Source organism: Mobula hypostoma, chromosome 4 (genome assembly GCF_963921235.1).
Source record: "Mobula hypostoma chromosome 4, sMobHyp1.1, whole genome shotgun sequence".
In the NCBI taxonomy this organism is placed as follows: domain Eukaryota; kingdom Metazoa; phylum Chordata; class Chondrichthyes; order Myliobatiformes; family Myliobatidae; genus Mobula; species Mobula hypostoma.
Genome location: NC_086100.1, coordinates 25,590,851 through 25,615,917, shown reverse-complemented (window position 1 = coordinate 25,615,917; position 25,067 = coordinate 25,590,851). Strand labels below are relative to the sequence as shown.

General features: G+C 42.9%; 1 protein-coding gene across 3 annotated transcripts in view; it reads left to right on the top strand.

The window, feature by feature from the left end:
- LOC134345184 (plastin-1-like) overlaps positions 1-25,067 on the top strand; it is a 127,629-nt gene that overhangs the window by 34,057 nt on the left and 68,505 nt on the right. Inside the window, exon 1 of one of the 3 annotated variants that reach the window (XM_063045420.1) lies at positions 22,400-22,418. The exons of the other annotated variants lie outside the window; for them this stretch is intronic. The gene's annotated coding sequence lies outside the window, so the exon portion shown is untranslated. Of the gene's footprint in view, positions 1-22,399; positions 22,419-25,067 lie in introns of those variants that run through there. 3 annotated transcript variants of the gene reach the window in all.

Genomic DNA, 25,067 nt, shown 5'->3' with positions numbered 1-25,067 from the left:
ATCAGCAAAATTAGATATAGCATTGGAGCTGTACTTAGCTTCACAGTCATAAGTATGAGGTGAGTAGAGCAGGAGGAGGCTAAGCATACAGCCCTTGTGGTGCACTTGTGATGATGGAGGTTGTGGAGGAGATGCTGTTGCCAATCTGAACTGACCTGGCGGTGGGGGGGGGGGGGGGTGGTGGCCTGCAGGTGAGGAAATCGGAGATCCAATTGTGCAAGGAGGTAATGAGGCCTGGACCTTGGAGCTTATTAATCAGTTTTGAGGGTATGATGGTGTTGAATGCAGAGCTATAGTAAATGAAGAGCAAACTGATATATGTATCTTCACTGTCCTGATGTTCCATGGTTGAACGAGGAGCCAATGGAATGGCATCTGCTGTTGACACGTAGTGATGGTAGGCAAACTGGAGTGGATCCAAGTTGTTCCTCAGACAGGAGTTGATATGTTTCATCAAAGTCTCTCAGAGAGCTTCATTACCATGGATGTAAGTGCTTCTGGACAATTCCTTAGAAATCCCTTTGGGATCAATTATGGCAGACTTCAGTTTTGTGTTCTTTGGTGCCTATTAAGGCCAATGTTGGAACTGCAATCTCTTTCACACATGCAGCAGGTTGCAGCCATGGGAGGGGCAGGGGTTAGGCGGTGTTGCAGGGTTCTCATTTTATGATTTACACAGAGCTTCTGTGTGCTCCTAATGCATGTTCCCATGGTTGTCTACAATCTATTTATCTTGTGTATTTTGTATTTTTGCTTTTTTACTATTGTGTTATCTTATTGTGTATTTTTTGTGCTGAGTCAGAGCTGAGTAACAAATATTTTGTTCACATGTGTACGGGCAAAGCTATTAAACAATCTTGAAGTTGGTTGGTTTGTAAAGTCTTACTTAAAACAGAAAATATTGGTTATACTCGGAGCAGGCAGTATCTGTGGGGAGGGGACAGAGATCCATACCTACAGAACAGATGGAACCTGACCTGTTGAGTATCACCAGCAGTTTCTGGTGTCTATTAAGGCCAATGTTACAGCTGCAATCTCTTCTACATATGGGGCAGGTTGTCGCCATGGGACAAGCTAGGGTTAGGTTGTGTTGTCGGGTTTTCATTCCATGATTTACACAGAGCTGCAGTGGGCTGCTGATGCATGGTGTCAGGATTTCAATACCATCCTTCACTATGATTGGTCATGAACCAGAGATTCCCAGGAATGTTGCATTTCTTCATGGAGCTGTTTAGCACGTCTTTGATCTGCTTGGTAGCCTCTTCCCATTGACAGGAATAGAGTGGCTGTTTTGGAAGTCTAATGCAAGGCATCGAACAACTTGATCTGTCCAAATTAACTGACTGAGTTGTACCAGGTTCTGGATGCCACTGCAACGTTGCTCAGGGAGAGGACACCAATTTATCTTTCCGGTGAATTTGGGAAATTTTGCAGAGACTTCCTTACTTTGAAGTGTCTACTGCAGGCAGTGCGTCTCTGTCTCTCCATTGTGCATTTTATGAAAACCTGTTAGGAATGAAATCTTTTAAGTACAGGAATGTGCCCTAGAAACTTTGAACAATTGTAGGTTCTTATTCTTGAAAATTACCTTCACCCAGAAGAATTAAAAGGATTGAGTTCATGGCCTGATTCACTCACGTTACTTGGGATATTAAATAATCTGCACCAAAATGTTGCGTTTTGTATGATGTCATCAAGGACAAACGACAGCATGGTGGACAAAGGAGAGGCAATGGATGTCATCACTTGGATTTTCAGAAGGCATTTGTTAAGGTGACACATAATTGATATTGTTTGTCAATGATTTGGATAATGGAATTGGTGATAGGATAGGTGGAGGGGTAGGTAGTGCTGAGGAAGCAATGGAATTGCAGCAGGATATAGATAAATTGGAAGAATGGACAAAAAGGTGGCTGTTGGAATACAGTGTTGGGAAATGTATGATGCATTTTGATAAAAGGAACAATAGCGCAGACTATTATCTAAATGGGGAGAAGGTTCAAACATCAGATGTGCAGAGGGACTTGGGAATCCTCATGCAAGACTCCCAGAAGGTTAATTTACAGGTTGAGTCTGCGGTAAAGAAGGCAAATGCAATGTTGGCATTTATTTCAAGGGGAATAGGATATAAAAACAAGGAGATAATGCTGGGCCTTTATAAGACACTAGTCAGGCCCACTTGGAGTATTGTCAACAGTTTTCAGCTCCGTGTCTCAAAGGATGTGTTGTCATTGGAGAGAGTCCAGAGGAGGTTCATGAGGATGATTCTGGGAATTAAGGAGTTAACATATGAAGAACGTTTGGCAGCTTTGGGCCTGTACTCACTGGCATTTGGAAAAATGCAGGGAGGGGGTGGATCTCATTGAAACTTTTCGAATAATGAAAAGACTAGATAAGGTGGATGTGAAAAGGATGTTTCCGATGGTAGGGACAACCAGAACTAGAGGGCACAGCTTCAAAATTGAGAGGTGACCTTTTAGAACAGGGGTAAGGAGGAATTTGTTTCTTAGCCAGAGATGAATGCTCTTCCACAGTGGAAATCGATAGCTTCCTGATCGGTCAAAGCATCAAAGGATATGGTGAGAAGGCAAGTATATAGGTTTGAGTGGGATCCAGGATCAGTCATGATGGAATGGTGGAGCAGATTCGATAGGCTGAATGGCCTAATTTTATTCCTATGTCTTGTGGTCTCAGACATGTACACAGAAAAGGGCTAGGAACATTATGAAGGATCCCACCCACTATTTGTCATTAAGGACCCCCGTCAGGGAGAAGGTTACATAGCATCCACGTCAGGACCACCAGACTCAAAAACAGTTACTTTCCCAAACATTAACCGGCGCACCAATCGTCAACCATGAGTTGAAGGGTGATGAGAAAGGAGGCGGTGTACAGGTCTGGGAGCGAAGTTCAAAAGGGGAGAGCTTCGTGGGAGCTCAGCTATAACCAGAGCACCAATCAGAGCAGGGCAGGTTCAGGCATGAAAGGAAGGCACTACCTAGTGGGGTGGTCTGAGTCAGAGAGGTAGGGCTTTGGCTCATTCGGGCTTCGGCATGGTAAGTGGACGATGTTTTTTTTCCCCTTGCATTTTTTTTCTGGAGGAATAGAAAAATTCCTGCATATCTGAATGGCCTACTTCTACTCCTATATCTTATGGTCTTACTGAGGTTGACCAATAACTCCAACTACTAACACACCCCTCCACATTCTTGTGCTTAACATCTCTACATAGACATACAATCGATCTATGTATGTAAACTATCTTGTATATTTTTAGTGCTGAACCAGAGCTGAGTAACAACTTACTTGGTAAATTTGTGTATGTGGAAATGACATTAAACAAGCTTACATCTTGAAGTTGGGTGGTTTGTAAAGTCTGGCAGAAAATACTGGTTATATTCAGCAGATCAAACAGCATCTGTGGAGAGGGGGCAGACTATCAGACAGATGCTACCTGACCTGCTGAGTATTACCACCTAGTTTATGTTTTTATTTCTCTTTCACAGCACCTGCAGTTTTTATTGCTTTTCTGTACTGCATGACATTGGCTGCTGGAGAATTCACTTCTACCCTTTCATGTTTTGTGCTATTAATGTATGGGAGAAAAGGGGCTTTCTGTTGCTTTATAAAATGGCAAGAGAATTTTATATTTAACATAGGCTTTTGTGTTCTCTGGGAAAGGCACGGTGTAACTGAATTATCTTGCCATGAACATGATATTGAAACTTTGTGTCTTGGGATTGGGAGCAATGGAGAAATAAAATGTTAATGTCATCGTTGTGGAATTCTAATTTTGGTTACTGTATTAAATAAGCTGTTGTACTATTGTCCAAGGTTCATTCTTGACATAGCTGATAGGAGTAACTTGCAATCTGCCATCTTTATATCTTTATATCTCTATCTCTCTCATTATCTCTCTATGCAAATCATTTTATGCTGATGTGCACTTTGAACAAGTGAATCTATTTCCTGCTGAAGAGCTAATGACATGCTCTCCATTCTGCCTTGGATCACACAGACGATAGTAATACTTATGCCAGGCTGCTGTTTACTGACTACAGGTCAGCGTTCAATATAATTATACCCTCAGTTTTAATCAAAAAGCTCCAAAACCTGGCTGTCTGTACCTCCCTGTCCAACTGGATCCTTGATTTCCTCACCGGGAAACCACAGTCTCTGCAATTTGGAACTCTTTGCAGAAAATCAACTGGGGCACAGCTCAAGGATATGTGCTCAGCCCACTGCTCTGCTCACTGCACCCATGACTGTGTAGGCCCTGCTCAAATAACGTCTATAAATTTGCTGACGACACAACTATTGTTGGCAGAGTTTCAGATGGTGACGAGGAGGCGGACAGGAGTGAGACAGAGCAGCTGCTTGAGTGGTGTTGCAGCCACAACCTTTGTGCTCGACATCGGTCAGACAAGAAACTGATGATGGACTTCAGGAAGGGGAAGTGGAGGGGACACTTATCAGTATCAGTTCGCATCAAGGGATCAGCAGTGGAAAGGGTGAGCAGTTTCAAGTTCCTGGGTGTCAACACCTCTGAGGATCTTTCCTGTGCCCAACACATCGATGCAATTACAGTGAGGACATGACAGCAGCTATATTTCATCAGGAGTTTGAGGAGAATTGATATGTCACCGAAGACTTCTGCAAATTTACACTGGTACATTGTGGAGAGCATTCTAACTGGTTGCATCCTAGTCTGATATGAAGGGGCCACTGCACAGGATCAGAAAAAGCTACAGAGATTTGTAAACTCAGCCATCTCCATCATGTGTGCTAGCTTCCCTGGCATCGAAAGGCAATGTCTCAAAAAGGCGGCATCCATCCTTAAGGACCCCCATCTTCTCATTGCTGCTGTCAAGGAGGTACAGGAGCCTGAAGATGCACACTCAACGTTTCTGGAACGGCTTCTTTCCCTCCACCATCAGATTTCTGAACGGACAATGAACCCAGGAATACCGCCAGTATCTTTTCCATCTCTTTTCGGCACTATTTATTGAACTTTTTAAAAATGCGTATTACTTATTGTAATGTATAGTTTTTATTTCTATGTATTGCAATATACGGCCGCTGTAAAACAACAAATTCCATGACTTACGCTGCTGCTATTAAACTTTGATTTTGATATCAAATTGCATCTTTAATCATGTGCTGATCCCTTAGTGTAGAAGTTGCTGGAACTGGGTATCATTGGTACTGATAAACCCAGGGACTATGGTGTGGGAGGGAAGAAAGGGTTATGTCCACTGTTTGTCATGTTGACACTTGCAGGCCGACCCTAGCACATTCGTGAAATGTATTGTTGACACAAATTACACACTTCATTGTATGTTTTGATGTACATGTGAATAATGAAGCTAAACGTTAAAAAAAAATTTCTTCAGATTAAAACTCTCTTTAGATTTAAAAAAAAGTTAGTCCCTACTCTGGGTGTATAGAGGGAACTCTCCTCTCCTTGCCTGTTATGCTTCTGGTGTTTAGAGCAGCAATGAAGGACCTCCGTCTCTGGCAGTGTTCAGGGCTTCCTTCATCATGTCAGTAACTTCCAGAGTATGGAAGGAACCTTGCTCTTATTTCCAGGGCAATGCAGACAAATATATGTCCTTTGCATGCTGTGCCTCATGTACCTTTTCTGTACAGCTCAAACTTGATGCTACACTGAACTTCTCTTTTTTTGGATTCATTACTGCCTCCCAGGACCTATTTCTTGGCATGGTTTCTCCTGACCTAACTCTTTTCCCAAGGTCAGCTTGTACATGGCGCTCTAATAGTAACTATGTACACAAAGTACATTGGACAGTAATTAATACTACTCGTGCAGATATTACCAAGGCCAGAAGTTTCACACTGAAAATGCCAAATCATTTTCATCAGCGTCGAGAATGAATAATACTTTAACTACAGCGGCATAATAAATATAGATTGGTGCATATGGGTGTTTAGGTGATGTAGAATTTATGCACTATCAGAGTAATGCCCAGACAGGACTTAAATCCAAAGCAAAATCCAGAACCACTGAATTTCAAATGGACTGTCCCTGGTAATTGGAATTATTTTATAATTTCAGTACAGAATACTCAATGTGGGGATTCTTATTTGTGTGTGCGGGATGATGTTTTGTGATTATAGGTGCAGAATTTTGTTACAAGAATTATATTTAACCAGTATATCTTAATGGGAGTGTAATTTCCAAACCAGAATTGATTCTCAAGATTCATCAAATATTCAGTAAATGGAATCAGTGGCCTTGTTTGTAATCCGTACTTTCCCTTTACTAAGGTAATGAAATGATGCGTTGCTAATTGAGGGGGAACATTGACTCAGACCATGAGAGGCCTGCGTCGGGCATTTTCATGCCTTACAAGGCGCAGATTGGAAGCCTGTGTGGGGCACCACTCCTCGCACAGACTAGATCAATGTGTGGTTAAGTGCCTTGCTCAAGGACACAAACACACTGCCACAGCTGAGGCTCAAACTAGCGACCTTCAGATCACTAGACGAACACCTTAACTACTTGGCCACATGCCCAACACAAATTGAGCGAATTGAGCAAAAGCCCGTAAATCATTAATTTTATTTAAGTTTTGCACTTTCATCATTAATTGATTGTGTTTTAGTCTTGCATCCAGTTCAGAAGAAAATTCATCACTACTGTCCCTGACAAATACTGCTATGCTTCAAGGCTGCCTGCCTGAGATCAATACATTAGAATTTCCTTAGCTGCTCTTAAATGGTGCAAAACATACTGTATGTCTTGACCTATTTAGCAAGCATTGTATCTTTGTCAATCTGGACGAGAAAGACATTTGCCATAATACATGGAACAGCACAATGCAGGCCCTTTGACCCATGATTTTGCATTGACCTTTTAATCTACTCCAAGATCAATCTAACCTCCCCCCCCCCACATAGCCCTCCATTTTTCTTTCATCCTTGTGCCTATTTAAAAGTCTAAACATAAAGATAAAAAGACAAAAGTTTCATTTGTCACATGAACATGAAACAGCATGCATCATGGAATGAAATGTGTCGTTTTGCATCAGTGACCAATACAGCCCCAAGGATTGTGGTGGGTCAGCCCTCAAAGTATCACCGTGCTTCCAGTGCCCACACAGCATGCCATAACTCACTAACCTTAACAGTACATCTTTGGAATGTGAGAGGAAACTCGTGCAGTCACGTGGAAAACATACAAACTCCTTGCAGGCAGTGGCAGGAATTGAACCCCAATTATGATGGCATAGCTGGCACTGTAAAGTGATTGCACAAACTGCTATGCCACCCTGCTATGTCCCGAATAGTCTGCCACTACCACCCCCAGCAGTAGAGACTATGCACTTGCCACTCTGCGTATAGTTTAAAAAAAAATGCCAGCCTCTGAAATTCCTCCTATATTTTTCTCCAATCATCTTTAAAACGTGTCGTCTTGTGGGCTGGCTGGTGGCGCAATGACATCAGCGCCGGACCCGGGAGCGGAGGTTCCCGGGTTCGAAACCAGTTGGATCTGCTCCCGAGCATGTTTTCCATCCGTGCCCGGTTGAGTGTCGAGATCGCAACTCAACCTCGTAAAACAGAGAGAAAACACTGCGAAAATGTCTGTGTGAGCAATGGCACGTCACACAGTCTCTCTCTCTCTCTCTCTCGCTCCGCGCCTTGTAAAAGCCATGAAAAAAGACATCATCACGGATGCACGCAGACGCACATGCACAGACGAGCACGTTGACGCACAGGCACACGCCAAAAAAAATATCGTCTTGCATTAGCCATTGTCACCATGGGACTGTTTACTTGATCTAGGCCGAGGCCCTTCCTCAGCAACCTCTCTCTCCAAACATGGTTACATACTCCCAAGCATCAATCATCTTCGATCATAGTTGCTTACACCTTAATTTGTTTGGAGATTTAAGCACAAGTTGGTGAGTCTCCAGTTTTTTTAAACCCTGACCACACTAAGTTTGGAGGGAGTGAACCCTAATGCAAGGTCTCTACCCAAAATGTTTATTCCTTTCCATAGATGCTGCCTGACTGAATGAGTTCCTTCAGTGTTTTGTATGTGTTATTCAAATCAAAACTGATTAGTGCAGAGGCATAACTGAACTGTTCATTTTCATAAGATTTAAAGAAATGAAGCATGAAAGGTCATGTGACCTTTTCCAGTTGTCATCTTTTTGGTCAGTCCTGGCGGGGGGGGGGAGCAGGGCAGGGTTAGGTGTGTACTTCTACATCTACAGGTTCTTTGAATTCTAAGATAGCTAATGAAGTCGTTATGGGAACTCTAGACTTTTGCAAAGATGGTGTGTGAATTGGCTATTACAGACATCCCACCTCTCCTGGAAGTTCCTGGAGACTCCTGCATATTGATAGTGGCTGCCTGATGCCTGCAAATTACAGTATATACAATATTCTGGAAATAGATGTTTTTCGAGAGCGCGCGAGAGAGAGAGAGAGTATGCCATGGCAGAGTGTTCCAAAAAAAGAGAATATAAAACGTACATCACCCCAGACTACACTAAAGTGTACCCCTGCCTAGTAGGGGTCAAAAATAATGACAGTGTTGCTCGCTGCACTGTTTGTAACAGTGACTTTTCTATTGCCCACGGTGGGTTAAGACTGTAAAAGACATGTTGAGGTGAGTTTAACAGGTGTCATTTGTTCATTAGCATAGCTAACGTTATTTAAACTAGCTGGCTAGCTGCTAAGGAGCTACTCTATTGCAAACATCCCACCTCTCCCGGAAGTTCCAGGAGTCTCCCGCAAATTGATGGTGCTACCTCCCTGAAATGAGTTTTTGCAGGGTGGGATGTCTGATATTATGGCAGATGTGTAGTTTGTGCACTCCTTTCAATATTTTTCAGACCTTCTACGTGAGGTTCTCCTGGTCATCCTGAATGCTGCTTCTCCACTTTGAGCATTGCGGCTTCGATTCCCAAGAGTTCGTGGAGATGTGGCATTCCTCCCTGCCCCCTCCCATCCTGACAGCAGGAGCAGATTGGAAGAAGATCAATGTTTTGCCAGAGTTGATCCTCTTGAACACTTCAGTGAACAAATGGCAGTGGCTTGGAGCTCTGTCCCCAACATGAGCAAGCGCAAGCAATGCCTGTATTTATAAACACAAGAGATTCTGCAGATGCTGGAATTCCAGAGTAACACATAGAAAGTACTGGAAGGACTTAGCAGATCAGGCAGCACCTACAGAAATTAATAAACAGTTGACGTTTAGGGCCGAGATCCTTCATCAGGACTAGAAAGGAAGTGTGAAGAAGCCAGAATGAGAAGCTGGGGTGGGGGGAGGTGGGGAGGGAGTATAAGCTAGGAGGTGATAGGTGAAGCCAGGTGGGTGGGGGAAATAAGAGCACATGGTCAAAGATTTGGAGAGCAGCAGAGATCACAGAGGGAGGGAGGGTCTCGCCCTCAGAAGATCAGTGAGAGAGGGTCTCGCTGAACTCTCAAGGAAGGGAAGCTTTAAACTTGGGGGTAAAAGTACCTAGAAATCTGGAATAACACACAAAATGCTGAGGAAATCATTGTGTGGATTCTGCAGCTCAGTTACTCAGTTTTGTGTGACCTTGAATTTGAAGCATGGTCACCTTAATCTGAAAGGTTTCCCAGTAATTCTGAAGAATGGCTGACCTTCCTTGGTGAGTCTGTTTCGAGGAACATTGTAGAAAGAAAGGTTTGGAGGAAGTGTTATGGCATGCTCAGTTTTTTTAGTGACTTGACTTCAGTAAGGTTGACTCTATTATTGATCTGTTGATTAGGATCAGGATTTGTATGCCATGGTGAAGCAAGTGTAATGAATTTCTGGGGCTAGTTACATTTGGGGAGAGTGCTGCAGTCCTTCCTGGTTAATCAGGTCAGAGGCTTTACTCAGGTTGGGGGAATTCCATGTATAACAGTGCTATTCCCCGCATTTGTTTTTGACTTAGTGCACAATGAGGATTATACCCATTCTGTCTCTGCATGGAAGAAATCTATTGTATTCAGGGAGTAGCTCTTTGCATCTTCTATTCCGTTTACCATCTTTAATGTTAGCTTGCAGTTCTTTGGCTGAGATGATGAAAAGCCTTGGACATGCCTGAGCTTCACATTTAGCTTATTCATGGTTGTCAAGTGAATATAGTTGCATCCTGGGGTTTGAACTGCACAGCAACGCACCAGTGTCTGAGCATTAGCATCTCAGAAGATCTATCCTGGGCCCAACCCATTGAGACAAACTTGAAAAATCAGGCCAGCAGATCTGATTCATAAGGAGTTGAAGATGTTTAGTAATAGAAACATAGAAATCTACAGTACAATACAGGCCCTTTGGCTGACAATGTTGTGCCAACCATGTAACCTACTCTGGAAGCTGACGAGAATTTCCCGACCAAATAGTCCTCTATTTTTTCTGACTCCTAAGCTTCGAAGCTCTAAGACCTATCTCAGAGTCTCTTAAAACACCCTATTGTATCCACCTCTACCACCGTTACTGGGAGTGCATTCCACGCATCCACTGCTCTCTGTGTGTGGGGGAAGAACTTGCCTCTGACATCCCCCTTGTACCTACTTCCAATCACCTTAAAACGATGCCCCCTCATGTTAGCCATTTCGGCCTGGGGAAAAAGCCCCTTGCTATTCACAAATGTGAAATTTGAGGAGATTTTATGAATGACCCTTGGAAATTTCTACAGAGCTGTGGTGGAGCTCTTTCTGACTGGTTGCATCACTGGTTAGGAGACTCCAATGTCTACATTGGGTTGTCGACTCGGTTAGCTGTATTGCAGACGCAACACTCCCCACTATTCAGAGGCAGTGTTTGAAGAAGACGATAAAATTACCTCACCACCCAGAGCATACCTTTTTGATACTACCTCAGGGAGGGAGGGTACAGGAGCCTGAAGGCCCATGGTTCGTGACTTAGGAACAGCAATTTCCCCTCCACTCTCAGATTTCTGAACAGTCCATGAACACTAAATCAGCATTTCTTTTTTGTTGCTTTATTTATATAATTTGTAGTTACTTAGATGTTCTTGTACTATATTGCTGCTGCAAAACAACACATTTTACATCGTAAGTCAGAATTAGATTCTGAGCCAATACACAGAGGGAACTCGTGAGAGATTCAGTCACCTGGGATTTGCATCTAGGTCATTGTTCAGTCCTGTTGAATACAATGCAGTCCCCTCTTAATGTTGTCCTATAGATTATATATATTCTGCATTGGAAATTGTTCCTGCATTGTGCATGCATTCCTTGGGAAGCAGTCAGTTTGGAAATGTTTTAACTGATCAAGGAATTGACCTGAAGTTTGACATACACTGGCAGTTTACACTTGTACACCATGGAATAGATTTTTTATCACCCACATCTTTGCCCCTAAAAATCAGCTGTTTAAACTTGCCAGTATGTTGTCCAATGCTGACATCTTGCATTGATTTACAAGTCCTGTTCGTGAATCTAAAGTAAAAAAAATCAAAAATTTAGAGTTCTAATTTATTAATAATGGACGTATTTCTTTTGTAGTAAGACTCCATGGCAACATCCCCCCCCTTCTATTCCCCACTCCAGTCGTTTACCTTTCCTCACCCTTACCTGTCACCTGCCCCATGTCCCCTCTTTCCCTTTCTCCTATGGTCCACTCTCTTCTCCGATCAGATTCCTTCCTCTCCAGCCCTTTACCTGTCCTACCCGCCTGTCTTCACCCATCACCTTCCAGCTATCCTCCTTCCCTTCCCTACCTTTCATCTTCCCTCTTCCTTTCTCGTCCCGAAGAAGGGTCTCGGCACAAAACGTCAACTGTTTATTCATTTCCATAGACGCTGCTTGATCTGTTGAGTTCCTTCTGTAATGTATTGTGTGAGTATTTGTAGCGTCAGATTGTGTATGACATCAGGACGTCAAGAGGTAAAAGTGGAAGTCTGGTGAATAAACGTGGTTGTTCAATCTACAGTGGTGTCCGAGTCACATCAATATTACATGGTGTCAGAAGAAAACAGGGAAAAAAGAAAGGAAGAGAAGACAGGTAAAAGATGTCACAGTTACAGCCACCGTCAAGTTTAAGCCTACAAGGTAATCTTGCTGAGAACTGGAAAATATGGATCCAGAAGTTTGAGCTGTTTTGCACCGCTAACCTATCCCTCAACGTCAGCAAGACAAAGGAATTGGTTGTTGACTTCAGGAGTAGCAGACTGCACGACCCAATTTACATCGGTGGTGCGCAAGTGGAACAGGTCAAAAGCTTTAAGTTCCTCGGGGTCAATATCACAAATGACCTGACTTGGTCCAGCCAAGCAGAGTTCACTGCCAAGAAGGCCCACCAGCACCTTTACTTCCTGAGAAAACTAAAGAAATTTGGCCTGTCCCCTAAAATCCTCACTAATTTTTATAGATGCACCGTAGAAAGCATTCTTCTAGGGTGCATCACAACCTGGTATGGAAATTGTCCTGTTCAAGACCGGAAGAAGCTGCAGAAGATTGTGAACAAGGCGCAGCACATCACACAAACCAATCTTCCGTCCTTGGACTCACTTTACACTGCACGCTGTCGGAGCAGTGCTGCCAGGATAATCAAGGACATGACCCACCCAGCCAACACACTTTTCGTCCCTCTACCCTCTGGGAGAAGGCTCAGGAGCTTGAAGACTCCTATGGCCAGATTTGGGAACAGCTTCTTTCCAACTGTGATAAGACTGTTGAATGGATCCTGACCCGAATCTGGGCCGTACCCTCCAAATATCCAGATCTGCATCTCGGTTTTTCTTTGCACTACCTTACTTTCCATTTTTATATTTTCTATTTATGATTTATAATTTAAATTTTTAATATTTACCATCGATTTGTAATCCAGGGAGCAGGAAGCGCAGAATCGAATATCGCTGTGATGATTGTACGTTCTAGTATCAATTATTTGGCGACAATAAAGTATAAAAGTATAACAGCGTAGCTGAAAAGACGGAGAAAGTGCAATGTGCTACGTTTCTGCATGTGGCGGGAGAGAGGCAATAAAGATTTGCAACACAGTTGTCTTCCAAGATAATGAGCAAGGTAAAATTGAAGTGTTGAAGAAAAAGTTTCAAGATTACTGCGACCCAGAAAAAACCTACCATACATCCGAAACAAGTTTTTCACGAGGGCTAAAGGACCAATAGAGACCATAGACGCCTATGTAACAGATTTGAAGAACAAGGCAAAAAACTGTGAGTTCGGACAACTGCGTGACTCTTTAATACGTGACAGGATTGTATGCGGCATACGAGATGATCAAGTGAGAGGCAGGCTATTGAGAGAGGCGGATCTTGCATCAGAAAAGGTGATTGATGTTTGCAGTCCCAGCGAGATCATGTCAAGTCAGGTTAAAGTGCTCAATGAAGAGATTGAAGTGCACAAAATAAAAACTGTGAAAACTGACAAGAGTAGGACAAAGCCAGCTCCACAGGATAATCAAAAGGAAGTTAACTGCAACAGATGTGGTTATAAACATGGATACAGAAAATGTCCAGCCTTTGGTCAGACATGCAAGTTATGCCAGAAAAGAAATCACTTTGCAAAGATGTGCAGATCGAAAGAGCATGCAAGGAAAATGCATGCTGTGGAACAGAGTGAGGGCAACAGTGACATGTTCATTGGCACAGTTGAAGTGGAACAGGGGGGATGCATCAAGAATATTGACAATGCAGAGATGGAGGATGAAGATGATTGGACTCAAGATCTGATAATAAACAGGAGGAATGTGACAGTTAAGCTTGACACTGGGGCAAAGTGCAATGTAATGTTAGCAGAAACATTCAACTCACTGGACATCAGAGGAAGACTGAGAAAATCCACCTGCAAGCTTGTTGCATATTTTTGCCACAAGATGGCGCCACTGGGCAAAAAAGCACTCACCTGTGTGTACAAAGGTCAACAATACAAGATCGAGTTTGAAATAGTACAGTAACATGTTCCAGCAATACTGGGCAAAGCAACATGCACAAAGCTAGGCCTGGTGAAATGAATCTATGGTGTTGTAAAAGAAAACGACATTCTCAAAGACGAAGGTTTCGGCCCGAAACGTCAACTGTACCTCTTCCTAGAGATGCTGCCTGGCCTGCTGCGATCACCAACGACTTTTATGTGTGTTGCTTGAAATTCCAGCATCTGCAGATTTCCTCGTGTTCTCAAAAACTTTGATGAATTGTTTTCTGGATTAGGATGTTTACCAGGGAAACACCATATCCAGATTGATTCAACTATTGCAACAGTTGTGTATGCCCTGAGAAAGATTCCAGTAGCTATCAGGGATCAAGTACTGGAGGAGCTACACAGAATGGAACAGAGGGGAGTCATAACAAGACAAATAGAACTGACTGACTGGGTGAATAGTATGGTGACAGTGGACACAGAAAAAAAGACGAGGATTTGCATGGATCCACAAGATCTCAACCAAGCCATCAAAAGAGAACACTATCCACTGCTCATGGTTGAAGAGGTTGTCTCCCGCATGCCTAATGCAAAATACTTTTCAGTATTAGATGCAAATCAAAGTTTCTGGCAGATCAAGCTGGATGAAGAAAGTTCCAAATTATGTACTTTCATCACGCCCATAGGGAGATATCGTTTCCTGCGTCTACCCTTTGGGATTTCTTCTGCATCAGAGGTATTCCAGAGATCCGTGGCACAAATGATTGAAGGCCTGGACGGGGTGGTCAGCATCATTGATGAGTTGCTGACATGGGGTGATACAATTGAGGAACATGATCAGAGACTGAGGAAGCTCCTGGAGAGAGCACGTGAGTACAACCTAAAACTGAACAAAAGTAAATGTAAGATCAGAACTACAGAGATCAAATACATAGGTCATGTACTCAGCGCTGATGGGCTTAAACCAGCTGATGAAAAGGTCAGAGCTGTGGTACAGCTACCACCACCCAAAGACAAGCAAGAACTATTGAGGTTCATGGGCATGATACAGTATCTTGCCAAATTCATTCCCAACTTATCAGAGGTCAGCGCTCCACTCCGAAAGCTACTACAGAGCAACACTGAATGGCATTGGGAAGACAAACAAAGAAAAGTTTTGACACATTGAAGCAGTTGGTTACCAATGCACCAGCACTCAAGTTTTATGATGTCAATAAACCGGTGACGATGTCTGTGGATGCCAGTTCGGAGGGAATAGGACCTGTTATACTGCAGGGTGAGAGGCCTATGGCGTATGGATCACGAGCACTTATGGACTGTCAACGCCAATATGCTCAAATTGAGAAGGAATTACTCGCCATAGTTTATGGGTGTGAGAAGTTCCGCCAATATGTATATGGCAAAGAAATCCAGGTTGAGAGTGATCACAAACCACCTGAGAGCATGTTCAAAAAGCCACTTCACCAAGCTCCTATGAGGCTGCAAAGGATGCTTCTCAGGCTACAGAGGTACACTCTCACAGTCACCTATAAGCCAGGAAAAGAACTGCACATCGCTGATGCTTTGAGCCCTGCTTACCTCAGAGAGCAAAAGGAAGAGTTGCTAGGAAGAGAGCTGGAGGTCAACTGGGTTACACCTCAGCTACCCATCTCTGAGGAGAAGTTGAACATGTTTAGGAAAGTGGCTGCAGATGATCCTGAAATGCAAATGCTAAGAGACATTAGAATGAATGGATGGCCAGCAGAAAGATGTTCCAAAGGAAATGCAGAAATACTGGACATTTAAAGAGGAAATCAGCTATGCATCAAGACTAATGTTCAAAACGGCAAAACTCATCGTACCAAACCGAATGAGACAGGAAATGCTCAACAGAATTCATGAGTCACACCTGGGGAGAATGAAATGTAAAGATAGAGCAAGGGACATTCTCTATTGGCCAGGCATGTCAACTCAGATAGAAGACATTGTGTCTCAGTGTGCTGTCTGTAATGAAAACAAAAACAGCAATCCCAGAGAGCCTCTGCTTTCCCACCCACTACCAGGAAGACCATGGGAGAAGATTAACACAGATCTCTTTCACTACAATGGTACAGAATATCTGCTTTGTGTGGACTACTATTCAAAATATCCGGAGATCACCAAGTTAAGTGACACATCCAGTCGAGGTGTCATTACCGCAATGAAGTCGACATTCACACGACAGGGTATTCCAGATATTGTCGTGAGTGACAATGGTCCACAATATGCCAGTGGCGAGTTCAGAGGGTTCTCAGAAAGCTGGGAATTTCAACATGTTACTTCCAGTCCAGGGCACGCTCAGTCTAATGGACAAGCAGAGAGAACTGTACAAACTGTCAAGAACATGCTCAAGAAGGCACAAAGCAGCAACGGTGACCCTTGCATTGCTCTGCTTGAATACCGCAACACACCGATTGAGGGTGGGGGGTTCTGTCCTGCGCACCTGTTGACGGGACGTCATCTGAAGTCCAAACTGCCAACATCCACAACTCTACTGACTCCTGAAGGTAATGCTCAAGTACATGACAAGCAAAAGTACAAGCAAATAAACCAAAAGAGCTACTATGACAGACATACAAGACAGTTGCCAGATCTGCATGCAGGTGAGAATGTCAGAATACAGAGAGGAGACACTTGGCAACCAGCTGTGGTTGTGAACAGACATCAGCAACCAAGATCCTTCATAGTTCGCACGCTGGATGGAAGAGTCTACAGGAGGAACAGGAAGCATCTGCTGAAGACAGGCGAGAGGGAGTTTCCACGTACAGATGCACAGGACATTTCCACAGATACAGACATGGAAACAAACGACACCAAGAGTGATGCAGACCACAGAGACACAGAGGTCACTGGAGAGACCGACACGGATGAAGGACAAGCACAGTCACAGTTGTATCACACACGGTCTGGGAGACAAGTCAAACTTCCAGCTAGATACAGAGACTAGACATACATACAGTCTCACACCGTTTGAGACAAAGTCACACGTTATAAGTTCCAAGGTGTGAAATAAAAGGTTTAATAGTCTATGTTAGTAAAAGAAAATACACTGCTGTTAGTATTGTAAGATACAATGCAGAATACAGTACAAGAAGGTAAGATTTTTTAGTTTATGTCATGGTTGTTGCACTGTAAGAAGGGCATAACTAGAGGCCTTGTTTTGGTAATTCACACTGTTGTAAAAAAAACAATCTTGAGAAGGGGGATGTAATGTATTGTGTGAGTATTCGTAGCCTCAGAGTGCGTATGACGTCAGGACGTGGAGAAGTGAAAATGGAAATCTGGTGAATAAACGTGGTTGTTCAATCTACAGAGGTGTCCGAGTCACATCAATATTATACTTTCAGCATTTTGTGTGTGTTGCTTTAGATTTCCAGCATCTGCGGAATTTCTTGTGTTGATGAGCTATTGGATGATATTTAATCTAAATTAATTGGACAGTTGATGAAAGAAACACAAAGGCCCTTATTCTAAGACTACTAGTTTTTTAACTGGGCCGGGGAACGACTTTCATATGTACATTTATGTGAATACTGTAAAGTGCATGTTCATGACACTGAGGTATATGCTAATACACGAATGTTGGCCCTTTTTGATGATGTGATGATAGTGAGCACTCAAGTGTTAACCCTAGTTCGATTTTAGCAAGTGTCTTGGACTTTGAATGTCGGCACTGAATTGAAGTGAGTTTTGAGATGCTCTAAATGTAACATGGTGCTTCTGAAGAACCTTGAATAGTCTATCTGGTTCTTTAATTTGAATGATACAAGAAAAGTGTGGTACCATCAAATTCACTCAAGTTGTTAGAATCAGAAATAATTCATCAGTATGCAAAACTGGCATGTGGACCACGCAACAGCCATTATGTTTCTTTGTAAGAATAATTGTTACTTAGACTGAGTTTGTGCCTGCTTGTTGACTATTGTACCTTTTAGTGTACTCTACACACATATATCATTTTCTTTCTTGTTGTAAGACAATAAAAAATTCTGCTGGAGTGAAAAGATGCAGTACAAAGTTACTGCCTTGCTAAACAAAATCTGTATTTAGCCATTCTGTATAATTTCCAATACCATAACTTAATATTATTTCTAATCCAATTTAAGCTTATTATAGTATACTTGCAATCTGTGTACGTGTCACTTTAAGAAAATATAAACATAATAAATGGGAGTAAACAATTTTAGCTCTCAGACTTGCTCCACCATTCATTAATGTCAATGCTGACCATTTACCTCTGTACTGTTTTCTAGCAGTATCTTATTTCCTTGTAACAAAATCAGAATCGGGTTTTTCTTTTGGCGTGTGCCTGTGTGTGCGCGCGAGTCTGTGTGCACGCATGCGTCTGTGCGTGCGTCTGTGATGTCTTTTTCATGGCTTTTACAAGGTGTGGAGTGAGAAAGAGAGACTGTGTGGTGCGCCACACCTTACACAGACATTTTCGCGGTATTTTTCCCTTTATTTTACGAAGTCGTTGCGATCTCGACAGTCAGCCTGGCACGGATGGAACGTGTACTCAGGACCAGACTCGACTGGTTTCGAACTCGGGAACAACTGCTCCCGGGTCCAGCGCCAATGTCATTGCACCACCAGCCAGCCCCAGAGTCGGGTTTAATATCACTGGCATGAAATTAATTGTTTTGAGGCATTGCCTTTGAAGATGTCCTTTGCTGGGGATGCTAGTGCCCATGATAGATCTGGCTGAGTTTACAACTTTCTGCAGCTCTTTCTGATCCTGTGCCGTGGGCCCCTCCATGCCAGATGGTGATGCAACAAGTTAGTATCCCCTCCACAGTACATCTGTAGAAGTTTGTGTATGTGGGGTGACATACTAATTCTCAAGCTCCTAATGAAATATAGCTGCTGTCATGCCTTCATTGTAATTGCATTAATACATTGGGCCCTGGATGGATATCCAGAGGTATTGACACCCAGGAACTTGAAACTGCTCATCCTTTCCACTTCTGATGCCTTGACGAGAACTGTCATGTGTTCCCTCGATTTCCCCTTCCTAAAGTCCGCAATCAATTTCTCGGTCTTGGTGACACTGAGTGCAAGGCTGTTGATGCTACACCACTCAACCAGCTGACCTCTCTTGCCCCATCTGCTTCCTTGTCGTCATCTGAAACTCTGCCAACAATAGTTGTCATTGGCTAATTTATAGATATCCTTTGAGCTACACCAGCTACACATCTGTGGGTGGAGAGAGAGAGTAGAGCAGTGGGCTAAGCACACATTTTTCAGCTTCGCCAGTGTGAATTGTCAGTGAGGAGGAGATGTTAATTCTGATCTGATCTGCACTGACTGCTCTGCTGGTGAGGAAGTCAAGGATCCAGTTGCGGAAGGATGTACAGAGAGCCTGGATTTGGAGCTTGTTGGTTAGACTTGTGGATGTGATTGTGTTAAATGCTGAATTGTCATTTAAACAGCAGCCAGACATGGGTATTGCTATTGTCTAGGTATTCCAAGGCAGAGTGGAGAAGCCAGTGAGAGTGCATCTGCTGTAGACCTATTGTGGTGACAGGCAAATTGCAGCGTGTCCATGTCCTTGGACAGAACTGATTCTAGCCATGACAACCTTTCAAAGCACTTCATCAGAGTAGATTTGAGTGCAACTGGGTGAATAGTTATTCAGGCAGCTCACCCTGCTCTTGAGCACTGTATGAAGCAGGTGGGAACCTCCAACTGCAGCAATGAGAGATTGAAGATGTCCTAACACACTGCCACCAGTCGGTTGGCGCAGGCTTTCAGTGCCCAATCGTGTATAGCTTCAGGGCCTGGCCCCTCACAGTGGTTCACTCTTCTAGAAAGATGGTCTGATGTCAGCCTTCGAGGTAGATCAGAGGGTCACCAGAGACTGCAGTGATTCGTACAGGTGTAGTTTTATTCTCCCTTTCAACGTGTGCCGTTAAGGTGTTGAGCTCATCTGGGAGTGAAGCATCACAGCCATTCATGATGTTAAGTATGTTGTGATGACTTTTTACTTTGTCTAAGCACTGATGCAGGCACGGCACAGTATGGTAATGAGGCACAGCAGTTAACACAGTTTACAGTGCCAGCAATTCCTGCTTTTTTTCCTGTTTGGAAGGAGGTTGCACATTCTCCCCATGACGCCATGAGTTTCCTCCTAGTGCTCCTGATTCCTCCCTCGTTCCAAAGCTGAGGGCATGCTATGATCAGCTGGAAACATGGCAACACTTGTGGACTGCCCCAGGACGATGCTTGGACTGCGTTGGTTGTTGACACAAAACGACGCAGTTCACTGCTTCAATGTACATATGGCAAAGAAAACTAATCTCTCTAACTGAAATTGTTATTTTTGTCATGGCTAACATCAGGCTAAAGGGATGTTTGTTCCTTACTGGTGAAACCCCCGGTTTCCATGGCTGTGTAGGTCTAGGGAAGACGACCTCCGGCCCTGCCCAACTCGTGAGATTGAGGCGCACTCCCCCACCCCAAACCCCGGTTTGTCTGGATGCTGTGTAATTCATTATTCTGTTACAAATTAGTGCCTCGAAATAACAGACAGTTCACCACATACAATTCAAAGATTATCTTTCTTTCTTTCTTTATTAATCTTTTTATTGATTTAAAGAAAATGATACAATCAAATACAATTAAGAGGGGAATTAGTTCAAATACATATCAGTAACCAAGATTAAAATAGACTGTCAAAATCATAGGTATTGTTAAACTAGTATAAAATATATAATTAAAAAAAAAAAGAAAATAACAATTCTCTGTGTCCGGTGCTCCCTATGCGGCCTTCTATATTTTGGCGAGACCCAACACAGGCTGGGAAACCATTTTGCTGAACACCTACGCTCTGTCCGCCAGAGAAAGCAGGATCTCCCAGTGACCACACATTTTAATTCCACATCCCATTCCCATTCTGACATGTCTATCCACGGCCTCCTCTACTGTAAAGATGAAGCCACACTCAGGTTGGAGGAACAACACCTGATATTCCATCTGGGTAGCCTCCAACCTGATGGCATGAACATTGACATCTCTAACTTCCGTTAATGCTCCACCTCCCCCTCGTACCCCATCCGTTTTATATATTTTCCCCCTCTCTCCTTTTTCTCCCTCTGTCTCTCTCACTATACTCCTTGCCCATCTTCTGGGCTCCCCCCCCCTTTCTTTCTCCCTAGTCCTCCTGTCCCATGATCCTCTCATATCCCTTTTGCCAATCAGCTGTCCAGCTCTTGGCTTCATCCCTCCCCCCTCCAGTCTTCTCCTATCATTTTGGATCTTCCCCCCCCCCCACACTTTCAAATCTCTTACTAACTCTTCTTTCAGTTAGTCCTGACGAAGGGTCTCAGCTTGAAACGTCGACTGTACCTCTTCCTAGAGATGCTGCCTGGCCTGCTGTGTTCACCAGCAACTCTTATGTGTGTTGCTTGAAATTCCAACATCTGTAGATTTCCTCAACTTTGCATCTTGTGATCATATTGCCATTAGTTTCAAGATAATTATGGAGAAGGATAGGTCTGGTCCTCGGGTTGAGATTCTAAATTGGTGAAAGGCCAATTTTGATGGTACCAGATAGGACGGGGCAAGTGTGGATCAGGACAGGGTGTTTTCTGGCAAAGTAGCAGACCTTCAAAAGTGAAATTTTCAGAGTACAGAGTTAGTCTCTTCCTGTCAGAATAAAGGGCAAGGATAACAGGTTTAGGGAACGATGGTTTTCCAGAGATATTGAGGCCCTGGTTAAGAAGAAAGAGGTGCATAGCAGGTATAGGCAGGAGGGAACAAATGAGGTACTTGAGTATAAGAAATGCAAGTTTTACACTTCAGAAATCAGGAAGATCCTGAAAAGGAAAGGAAAATCCCAAGGGCTTCTACAGATATATTAAGAGCAAAACGATAGCAAGGGACAAAATTGGTCCTCTAGAAAATCAGAGTGGTCATCTATGCATGGATCTGAAAGAGCTGGAGATCTTAAATGGGTTGTTTGCATCTGTACTTGGCAGATGGACACAGTCTATAGAAGTGAGGCAAAGCAGAAGGAAGGTCAAGGAACATATACAGATTAGAGAGGAGAAGGTATTGGCTACCTTGAGGTAAATTGGGATGGATAAATCCCCAGGCCCTGACAAGTGTCACCTCAGACCCTATGGAGAAACTAGTGCAGAAGTTGTAGTGGTCTTAGCAGAGATATTTAATATGTCCTTGGCTGCAGGTGAGTTGCTGAAGGATTGGAGGATAGCGAATGCTGTTCTGGTTAAGAAAGGCTTGAGGAATAAGCAAGGAAGTTATAGGCCTATGTGCCTGACATCAGTAGTAACTAAGTTATTGGAAGGTGTTCTAAGGGACTGAATGTATGAGTATTTGCATAGACAGGGGCTGATTATGGATCGCCAGCATGGCTTTATGTGCAGAAAATTGAATCTAACCATTCTTTTAGGTTTTTGAGGAAGTTACCAGGAAAATTGATGAAAGCAAGGCAGTGGATGTTGTCTACATGCAAGGCTTTTGTCAAGGTCCCATATCAGAGGTTGGTCAAGAAGGTAAGTTGCTTGACATTCAAGATGAGATAATAAATTGGTTTAGACATTGGCTTCGCAGGTAGTAGATGGTTGCGTCTCTGACAGAAGACTTGTGACTAGTGATGTGCTGCAGGGATTAAAGCTGGGTCTGTTGTTGCTTGTTATCTATATCAATGATCTGGATGATGAAGTAAACTGAATCAGCAAATTTGCAGATGGCACCAAGATTGGGGGTATACTGGACAACAAGGAAGGCTGTCAAAGCTTGCAGCAGGATCTGGACCAGCTGGAAAAATGGGCTGAGAAATGGCAGATGGAATTTTTTTTATTATTAATTTTTTATTGCAACACCAACAAATTACATTCAATACAACCAGTTGCCAATTACATCTTGACTGTTTAACCCAGCTACTCCCCAACCTTCATCACCATCCCCCCCTCCACTCCTCTCACCCCCCCATCCCTCTCCCCTCCACCAATCAACTGAATAGTATTACATACACAGACAAAGCATTCCTGTTTTAACAAAGGATCTTTTAAGTTAGATATCATATTTGTCCACATTATGACTGTTTGGTTATGCATCATCTACTCTTGCTGATGAAAGTTCCAGGTAAGAAATGTCCAAAAAGCTCTGAAGCCAGTGAGTATTTGAAATATCATGGGGAGGTTTCCAACACTGGACTACAATCTTCTTAGCTGCAGTCAGGCCTGCCAGCCAGGTTTTGCGTGTTTTTTCCGTAAGGGAAAGGTGGGAGTCATCATTTAGAAGATGTACAGTGGGGTCCATTGGTAATTGTACCCTTGTTAGTTCTGTAAGAGTACTAATAACCTTCCTCCACAAATCAAAAACCCCTGGACATTCCCATACAAATATGAATAAAAGAGCCAATGGCTCCATGGGGACAAAATCAGCAATAAGGGTCAGGAACCAGTCCCATTTGATGTCTAATTCTCAGTGTTAAATATGCTCTATGACAAAATTTCAAGTGTATATACCGATGATTTGGGTTTTTCGAAGCACCAGCAGCATTATCCCAAATGGCATCCCGGTTTAAGTCTTGTCCCAATTCAGATATGTCCCTATCCCAAGCTTTCATTCCCAATGTGGGCATATAATTCTGGGAGTTTAATTTATCATAGACATATGACACTATCTGTCCTGGAGCACTCTGTATCCAACTTAAAATGGGATGGTCCTTTAAATCTGACCCCCAGGGAACGCCGTAGGCTTTACAAGGTGATCTTACTCGAAAGTAGAAGAAAAGAGAATGTTTATCAATATTATATCAAGATATCAGTTCTTGAAAGCTGAGGATAGTACTTGCCCCATTAATATCTTGAAGAGTAGTAATACCTTTATCCTCCCAAGTTCTGTTAATGAATGGTTTCCCCCCAGATAGAAAACGATTATTGTTCCATAATGGAGATGATTTGCACCATATGCTTTTAAATTTTAGGAATTTTTCTGCTGACAGATGGAATTTAATGCTGACAAGTGTGAGATGTTGCATTTGGGCGGGGTAAGCCAGGTAGGACTTGCACAGTGAGAGATAGGCCCATGAAGCGTGCAGTAGAACAGGGGGATTTGGGAATACAAATCCATAATTCCTTGAAAGTGGCTTCACAGGTAGACAGGGTCCCAAAGAAAGCTATTGGCACATAGTTCTGCCTATCAGAGTTGAGGTTGAGTTTCAGTGAATGTCTATGTATTCATTATGAGGAGAAGTGATATCAGTTCTAGCTGAGCTAATTTATCTGGTCACTCTTGACCCTGAAGTGTTCAAGTGGGGCCAAGTTTTATGACAGAATAGATCTCTCAGATCTGAGATTGATTGAAGTAATTTGTTTAAAGTTGATGAAGAAGCAAATGAGCAGGGAAACTGCAGAGCTACACATTTGGCTTTTGATATGTGGCTATTGTTGGAGAAGATCATTATAGGTACATCACATGAGCATCTTTGGTAAAGAGAAACAATGATTGGGTATTTTCATTGTATATTCAAAAGGATTCATCTGTTTCTACAACCAAATGTGAATCAGAATTGGGTTTAAAAGCACTGGCATGTGTCATGAAATTTGTTAACTTTACAGAAGCAGTACAGTGAAGTACATGATAAAAATATAGAGAACAAAAAAACTAAGTTATATTATGTTTATATGTGTCTATTAAATAGTTAGGTTAAAATAAGTAATGCAAAACAATTTAAAAAGTAGTGAGGTAGTGTTCATGGGTTCAATGTCTATTTAGGAATCTGATGCCAGAGGGGAAGAAGCTGTTTCTGAATTGCTGAGTGTGTGCCTTTAAGGCTTCTGTACCTGCTTCTGGACTGTAACAGTGTGAAGAGGCATGTCCTGGGTGGTGGGGATCTTTAATGATGGACACCTAAGTCACTGCTCCTTGAAGATGTCTTGGATACCATGGAGGCTGGTACCCATTATGGAGCTGACTAATTTTACAAGTTTGTGCAACTTCCATCTTGTGCACTAGCCCCCACCCATGTAGCGAGTCACAATGCTCTCCACAGTACATTAGAAGTTTTTGAGTGTTTTAGTTGACAAACCAAATCTCCTCAAACTCCTAATGAAATATAGTTGCTGTCTTGCTTTCATTATAGTTGCATGGATATGTTGCATCCATGTTAGGTCCTCAGTGATATTGACACCAGG